This window comes from Somniosus microcephalus, unplaced genomic scaffold, assembly GCF_052327205.1.
Source record: "Somniosus microcephalus isolate GS21.2 unplaced genomic scaffold, FLI_Smic_1.0 unresolved_chr5, whole genome shotgun sequence".
Taxonomy (NCBI): Eukaryota; Metazoa; Chordata; class Chondrichthyes; order Squaliformes; family Somniosidae; genus Somniosus; species Somniosus microcephalus.
In genome coordinates this window covers 25654334-25661871 of record NW_028225183.1, presented here as the reverse complement: position 1 = coordinate 25661871, position 7538 = coordinate 25654334, and the positions used below count along the sequence as shown (strand labels likewise).

General features: G+C 45.1%; 1 pseudogene; it reads left to right on the top strand.

Annotated features, from left to right (window-relative positions):
- Positions 1-4481: 4481 nt before the first annotated feature.
- On the top strand, positions 4482-7049 carry LOC147087766 (putative G protein-coupled receptor 139; annotated as a pseudogene).
- The last annotated feature ends 489 nt before the right edge of the window (positions 7050-7538 follow it).

Below are 7538 nucleotides of genomic sequence, written 5' to 3'. Positions count from 1 at the left end.
TTCCACATATGTCGCCAAATCTTCCACTTCATTGTCGAACGTAGAGATGCTGCCACTCTTCGGCATCCCTGGATGTGAGTTAACTGTTAAAAATGGCATCTCCCGCGCTTCCCCTTTATCTCCGCTGGCACAAAATGGCGTCTCCCACGCTTTCCTTCCTTCCCGTGCTCGCCCTTCTTCTCCGCTGCTGCTTCTAAAAATTGCGTCTCCCACGCTCTTCCTTCTTCTCCCCCGTCACTGTTCATCCCTTGTGCCCTGGCTGTGCTATACCCTCTTTCTGTCCAGTTTTTTTTTTTCTTTCGATGCCGCTCGGTTTTCAACCCCCAGCTGCGCCCTGTGTGCTTCACACTCTGTCTTACCCCGTCGACGCTGCTCGGCTTTCGCTCCGCCGTCGGTCGGCTCCAGCCGCCGCTGTTCGGGAAGGGTCTGCGCTGGACCTGTCATCAGTCTCTTGCTGATCGTCGTGGCTGGGGAACCAAGCCCGGCTCTCCACAGCCTCCCCTGAGATGTTCACTCTCTGCCGGACGACTGGGCGGTTCCTCGTGGTCGACGCCCGTGTTCCTGGCCTCGACTTTCTTACACCACCCTCCCAGAGCGAATCCTCGAAGGGAGAAGCAGAGTTGCAGGTAGATTCGAATCGACACTTGTCGCCACTGTTAGATCCGTGAGTCTGCAAGTATGATTTTTTCAATAACCACATGGATGCTGTCACTTAACAATAAACAGGTCTTTACTGGAGGAGGGTAGTCTCAAGACTGGGGGTACAGAGGCATGCGCAAGGCTTATATACAGGTGTGGTCACTGCCGGTACTACAGTATACAGGAGCTGTAAAAGTAGTTCTGTCTTAAAGGTACATACACTACAGCATTGAATGGCGGAGCAGGCTCGAGGGGCCGAATGGCCAACTCCTGCTCCTATCTTCTATGTTTCTATCACTAGAGTATCGTATTCTCTAACACACGTGGGAAAATTTGGAATTCTGTTAGCTTTTTTATGACCTATTCAACCTGAGGTAGAGCCGAAACCACCAGTGAACCGATGCCCCCACATCAAGGTGCTCCTGCACAGCACTGAAGCAGCTTTCGCTCAGAATATTATTCTGCTGTTATTGTTTTAACTGAAATATACCTCAGATCTTCTGACCTCCAATTCTGTCTGTCCATTTTCGGCCATTCGCTCGCAGAATCCATACCCTTTTTCAGCTTCCTGTGGTCTTCTAAAGAATTAATGTTACCTCCTATTTTGGCATCATTTGCAATTTTCAACCCTATTCCTCTACGATTTTATCCAAATCATTGATATACTTCATGAGCAAAGTGACGCCAGAACTGATACCTGTGGTGTACCTCGACCCATCTCCAACCACTAAACAAAACTATACTTCACTCATAATCTCTTTTGCTCCATTCTAAACAATTTTAAAGCCACTTTGCTGTCCTTCCCGAATTCCATATCCCTTAAGCTGCTCTTGTAATCACCAGTGTGGTACTTGTTAAAGTTTTTCCTGAAGTGTGTCTAAACTACATCCATTGCAGTTTCCACATTTATGTCTCGTGTATTGTGACAGAATTATATGAGGTTTGTCAAGCAATATCATTCATTTTGAAATGTGCGCTGTTGCTCATGAAGTGGAAAACTTATGAACACATTGCCCTGACTGACAACAACTTGCATTCGGAGGCCGCCTTCACTGTCATACATTTCTAAGGTGTTTCACAGAGGCATGAGAGAAAACAGGCACAAAGGTTATAAGGAAATATTAAGAGAAGTGACCACACGCTTAATGGGGTTCAATGAGCGTATAAAAGGAAATGTTGATGGGTGTCGGAAATGGAGATTCGGGATGAATTTATATGGCGCTTTGCAAGTAGACAAAATTATCCCAGGGCATTTTACCGAGGTATAAGCGGACAGAAATGACCCCAGTCAAAAAGGAGCTAGTGGGAGGAGAGCCCATCAGCTCAGTCATAATGATGGGGTGTTTCAACAGCCTAAAGGAGGCGAGTGGTAGATGGTGGAGGAAATTCAGTGACGAGTTCTGGAACATTGGAGCACGATGGCTAAAGGCCCGGCTCCAATTCAGTGGGAAAAAGTGAGGGCGGATGAACAAGCAGCCATAAAAAATAGAACATAGATTTTGGGAAGGAGATAGACGTGCTGTAGGAGGTTACAGATAGAGGAATGAGATTACACTTCAAAATTATTTCCTTGGCTGTCAAGCGCTTTGGGACGTCCTGAGCTCGTGAAAGGCGCTATAAAATGTAAGACTTTCTTCCTTTTAGGGATGGGTGAGGCCAGGATGAATAAAAAATACACAGGAGCTTTTATGGAACTTACATCCAATTGGGATCAGCAACGAGATGGGAGATTGGTAAGATGGACTTAGTGGGAGATAGGATGTGGGCAACAGATATTTGGATAAACTGCAGTTTATGGACGGCAGTAGACGTGGGGCCGGCCAGGTGCCCTTTCGGATAGTGCAGTCTGGATGTGACAAATGCATGGATGAGCATTTCAGTACATGATGTGCAGAGGGAAGGGTGGAGGCAGGTGCTGTGTGTGATGCAGAAGTAGCCGGCCTTTGGGATGGAGGGGATAAAGTGCGAAAATAATAAATTAGTTTAAAATAGAGTCCGAGGGTCAGCTTGAGACAACAGCCAGGGTGGGGATTGCAATTGGTTGCAAGGATGCAATTTGTGGCGGCGCCAAGGGTGATGGCTTCAGTCATGCCAATGATTTTATTTGGAGGAAACTGTGACTCATCCAAAGTGGGATGATTGAAAAGTAGCCTGGCAACACAGAGGGAAGTGTGGGTCGTCGAGAGATAGGGTGGAGAGATGAAGCTGTTGCCAGTAACGTACATCTAAACAGCTAGATCTATATCTGCAGATTATTTCAACAAATGGGAAACATGTAGTTGAGGGAGGCCAAGATAGATTCTTATCAGTCACGGTCTGTTTGGGAAGGAAAGACATTACTTGAGATTATCTGGTTAAGAGCTGATAGGTAAGACTTGAAACAAGCAGCTTACTTCGTATCAAGAGGCTCGTGTCAGATGAATAAAGAGGTCACAGATTGGACAGGAGTTTGGAGAGTCTTGGACGTGATGAATGCATGATTCATCATCTCAGTTCCAAATGGGCTGAGGCAGGGGACAGGCCGGCAAAGTTATGGAGGTGGAAATAGGCGTATTTTGTGAAGGACAGGATATGAGATCAGAAGATGAATTAGGATGAGAGCTTACAAAACATCATCTTCAGCCTATTAAAACAGCCAGTGATGGGGATGAAACAGTTAATAAGGGTAAGGAGATTGTGACTGATCCAAAAGTGACGGCTTCGGTATTCCTAATGTAAATTGGCGCAAATGTCACATCATGTGAAACAGTCAGTTGCACATGGCGTCCGACAACACAGATTCAGTGGAAGGCGGGGGTAGATAGAGGAGAGCTGGGGCTGGGTGATGTTGGTCGAAATGTGGAAGCTGACCCCAGATCTGTAGGTGATGTCACAAAGGGCAGCATTTAGATGAGAAAGAGGAGGGAGAATTTTTTCGAACGTTGCCGTACTCCAGCGGCAATGGTACTGCAGTAGGAAGGGAAGCCAGTGCTGGGGCCATTCTGAATATGATCGAATCGGTAAGACTGGAATCAAGATAGTGCGGTTCCACAGAAAGAGGCCAGTGTCAGAGCTATGGAGAGATCACGGGTGTGTTGCTGCAGGTTTGAAGGAGATCGTGGAGATGGCGAGGGTTGAGGCCATGGAGGTGTTTAATGCAAGGATAAGAATTTTACTGTTAAGGCGTTGGGGGAGAGAGAGACAATCAGGCTCAGTGAGGGCGAGAGTGATGGGCGAGCTGGACTCGGGGAGGGCTGGACATGGACAGCAGATTTTGGGATCAGTTGACATTGATGGAAGGTGGAAGTTGGGTGGTCGGCCAGGAGTGAACTTAATGGAGTTAGGAGCCGGCACAGTTCTCATTTTAATGGAGCCGTTAACCAATATAAAATAAACAGGTAAATATCTGCAGTAAAATAACGGAGAGAGAAATGTTAATGGGGTACTTTCAGTGTCCGCCCCCTAATATCACCCACAATAATTTCTGGACTCGTTACTGAAACATGGCCTTCAACTGTCACTGTGTCAGAGGCTGAAGGTCCATGTTTTATCTGGGAATCTGCAGGGACAGAGTGAAAAGGATGTGCCTGAGTCCCTGGAATCAGTGTAAACTGCGGAGAAATAAATAACATTTAATAATGAATTGGCAGGAGTGAACATGATCAGTACAATTACATGAAAACTGTAAATGAAGCTGCTCATTATTGTTGGATCTATACTGTATGACACTTATTCTCCAGAGAGATCTGGTTAACATAATGTCCTGTTCATTCAGATGTTTGAGTTTTATCCACCACGTTATTTTCACCAGTGTCAAAGGTCCTGATGTAATGTGTTTGTTCAAGTAACTATAACTAATAACAATGATCAGGTGTATAACCATGTCAATGGAGACTTATCGACTTTATATATCAGGGCCCATTGGAATGGATCAGCTCAGAGTGCCTGCCGGAGCTGTGCGTTCCACTCCTACAGAAGTCGCTGCTTCACACAGATATGGGAAAACCAGTAATCGTTCAGATAGAAGTCATTTATTATCCTTTACTTGCAGCCGTTGGAGGTTCTGGTTATCTTTCCTGTGAATGATGTAAATCGGTGTTGACTGTGCTGCTCTACATGTATTTTTTCCCCCTGCATGTTTTACACAGCCGCCTGTTCTGTGCCAGTAGTTGAATGATGTAAAGTTCTCAGTCTCTGTTATTTCTGTCGTGTAGTAGCTGCAATATATCTGTAATGATCTTAGCTTCTCCAATCCCTGCTCTCTTACTGAATTATTCTTGCACTGATTGCACTGGAATCAGGAGTTTGGGCTAAAAGCTGGTGCCAGACCATCAGGTGCTGGGAATAGTTTGATGTTGTGGAACTAATCTGGCCTGGAATATTTTTCATAAATGTGTTTCCAGTGATTGAAAATGACACAGCTCGCAGTCTCAGTGTTACAAGGAGGCGGTGCAATGTCTTCCCTCCCCAATAACATGGTTCAGTTTAACTGGGATTTCAATGAATGTATTGGTTTTCCCTGCTATGTAATATCATTTCACTGTGTGTGTATCTGACGACGCGTCAGAGGTCTGGTGACTGACCTGAGCTTGCTGCTGACTCTATCACAACTCCTTCTCTGCTTCAGTTTTGGTGGATTCAGTGAATGTCACTGGACTCCATTTTAAAATGAAATGTTTTGATGTTATGTTGCATCAGTTTGCACTGTATCTATCGGAATGGTGATTATAATTAGCAGCGGTAATATTGGCGTTATGTTAATTGAACAATTGCGCCATCTAATGTTTGCGTTATCATTACAGGGGAAGGGAATTCAATTATTGTCAGGTCTGTCTGGAAGACACATTCGATTCTGTTTATTGCGTGCACTGCGGATCAATTAGGTGAAAAGGTGGAGACTTGTATGATCAGTAGATACATTAAACTATTCCACTGAGGTTTCAGCATTGTTCAAACTGACTCTGAGAACAGGATCGCTTCAAGGGAGTTAATGAACAGAGTCGAGCCGCAGGATGTTAGGGTGGAAGCGGATTGGAAAGGGGGCATTATGAAAGAAAGTAGAGAGAGTGCGGCGAAGTAAAGTGAGGTGCGATAGAGAGAGACAGAGAAGGAAAGCGAGAGGGAGGGGAGAAGGAACGTGAGAAGAGCGAGGCAGCGGTGTGAATCATTCATCGGACTGAACTGCTGAAACTTCGAGTACTATTATGGTGAGGAACTGTGATTTGAAGGTGATGTTAGAATGCTGTCAGATAGTGAGAGTCTGATTTTACACGGGTGTTTTTATCGCTTTCAGATCTTCGGTCTGTTTTGGTGAATGCCTATTTTACTTGTTTAGTGAATGAATAAAGCAAGATAATTGAAAGGTATTTAAAGACGAGAAACAGTCATTTCTTGCTCTGCGCTGCACAGATCCACAAATCAGTTTCCTCCATTCGATGCTGCAACAAAGCTGGAAATTCCAGCCCAGATCCTGTCAAACTGCTGCTTTGGCTCCAGGTCTGATCAGTAATTTATCTCTCTCTGACAGTTAACTTGGTGGAGATTGTGATCCTGTCCCGAGGAAAGTGCATTCTCTCCAAATGCATCACTCTCTACCTGGTGGGAATGGCAGCAGCCGATCTCCTGGTCGTCATCAGTGATCCCATATTTAACTGGATTGCTCCGATATATTTCCCATATTCATTCCTGAACATTACTCCCGAGTGTAGATTTATTGCAGTCTTGAGCTTTGCAACCACGATGATTTCTCTCTGGCTCACAGTCACGTTCACCTTTGATCGATTTGTGGCCATTTGTTGTGAGAATCTGAAAACAAAATATTGCACCGAGGAAACGGCGGCTGTGGTTATCGGGACAGTGAGTGTGCTGGGCTGTTTAGAGTCTGTCCCCTGGTACTTTACAGATGTACCTTACTTCAGAATAGATAATGTTCCTTGGTATTGTATCACTAAACCGAGCTTCGTTACTTCCCCCGCATGGGGATCATTTGAGTTGTTTCACATAATTTTATCCCTTGTGTACCGTTCTTTCTGATTTTGCTGCTCAATGCTCTGACGGTCAGCCGTATTTTAGCGGCCAGCAGAGCCCGCAGGGGACTCCGTGGCCGCAGCGATGGAGAGAATCCCAAGGACCCAGAGATGGAGAATCGAAAGAAATCCATCGTTTTACACTTCAGCATTACCGGCAGTTTTATATTGTTATGGATGGGCCTGGATTTCTATAACATTTATGCGCGAATTGTAGATATTCGATTTTATTACTCCGCCAGTGCCCCTCTTTATATCACAGAACACACAGCAACAATGCTTCAGCTTCTCAGTTCCTGCACCAACACGTGTATTTATGTCCTGACCCAGACTAAATTCAGAGAGGAGCTGAAGAATGCGGTGAAATACCCACTCAATCTAATTGTTAAATTAATTAAACCATAGAAAGATCTGAAGTGTTTCAAGCACTAGAACTAAATCCCATTTCATACTCCATTCTGTATTTCTCCGTTGGGTGGAATGTACATTTGATATTAGCAGCCCGGAGCCCTGAAATGATCTTCAATCTGACTCTGTTATACCTTAATGGTAATCTGACCAATGGAGGCGGGACTCGCTCTGCAGACGACACGTTAATTGTTGCTCAAAATGGCGGCACTAAAGTTTACAGCTGCACCGACAGCAAAAAGGGCAAACCCGCCAATCACAGTCGCCGCTGTGTGCCTGATCAGACCGGGAGCATTCCACATAAATGGAGAGAAAGAAGGGCATGTCTCGATGGAGAGATAGATACTCCACAGATAGAGAAAGGCAACGACAAGAAGAGAGAATTAAATAGAGAGGTGAACATACATGCAGAGGCAGGTGGGAAGTGGGCATGAGAGGTTGTGAGAGCCCAAAACAGAGAAAAATCTAAGAACTGAAGAAAGAGAG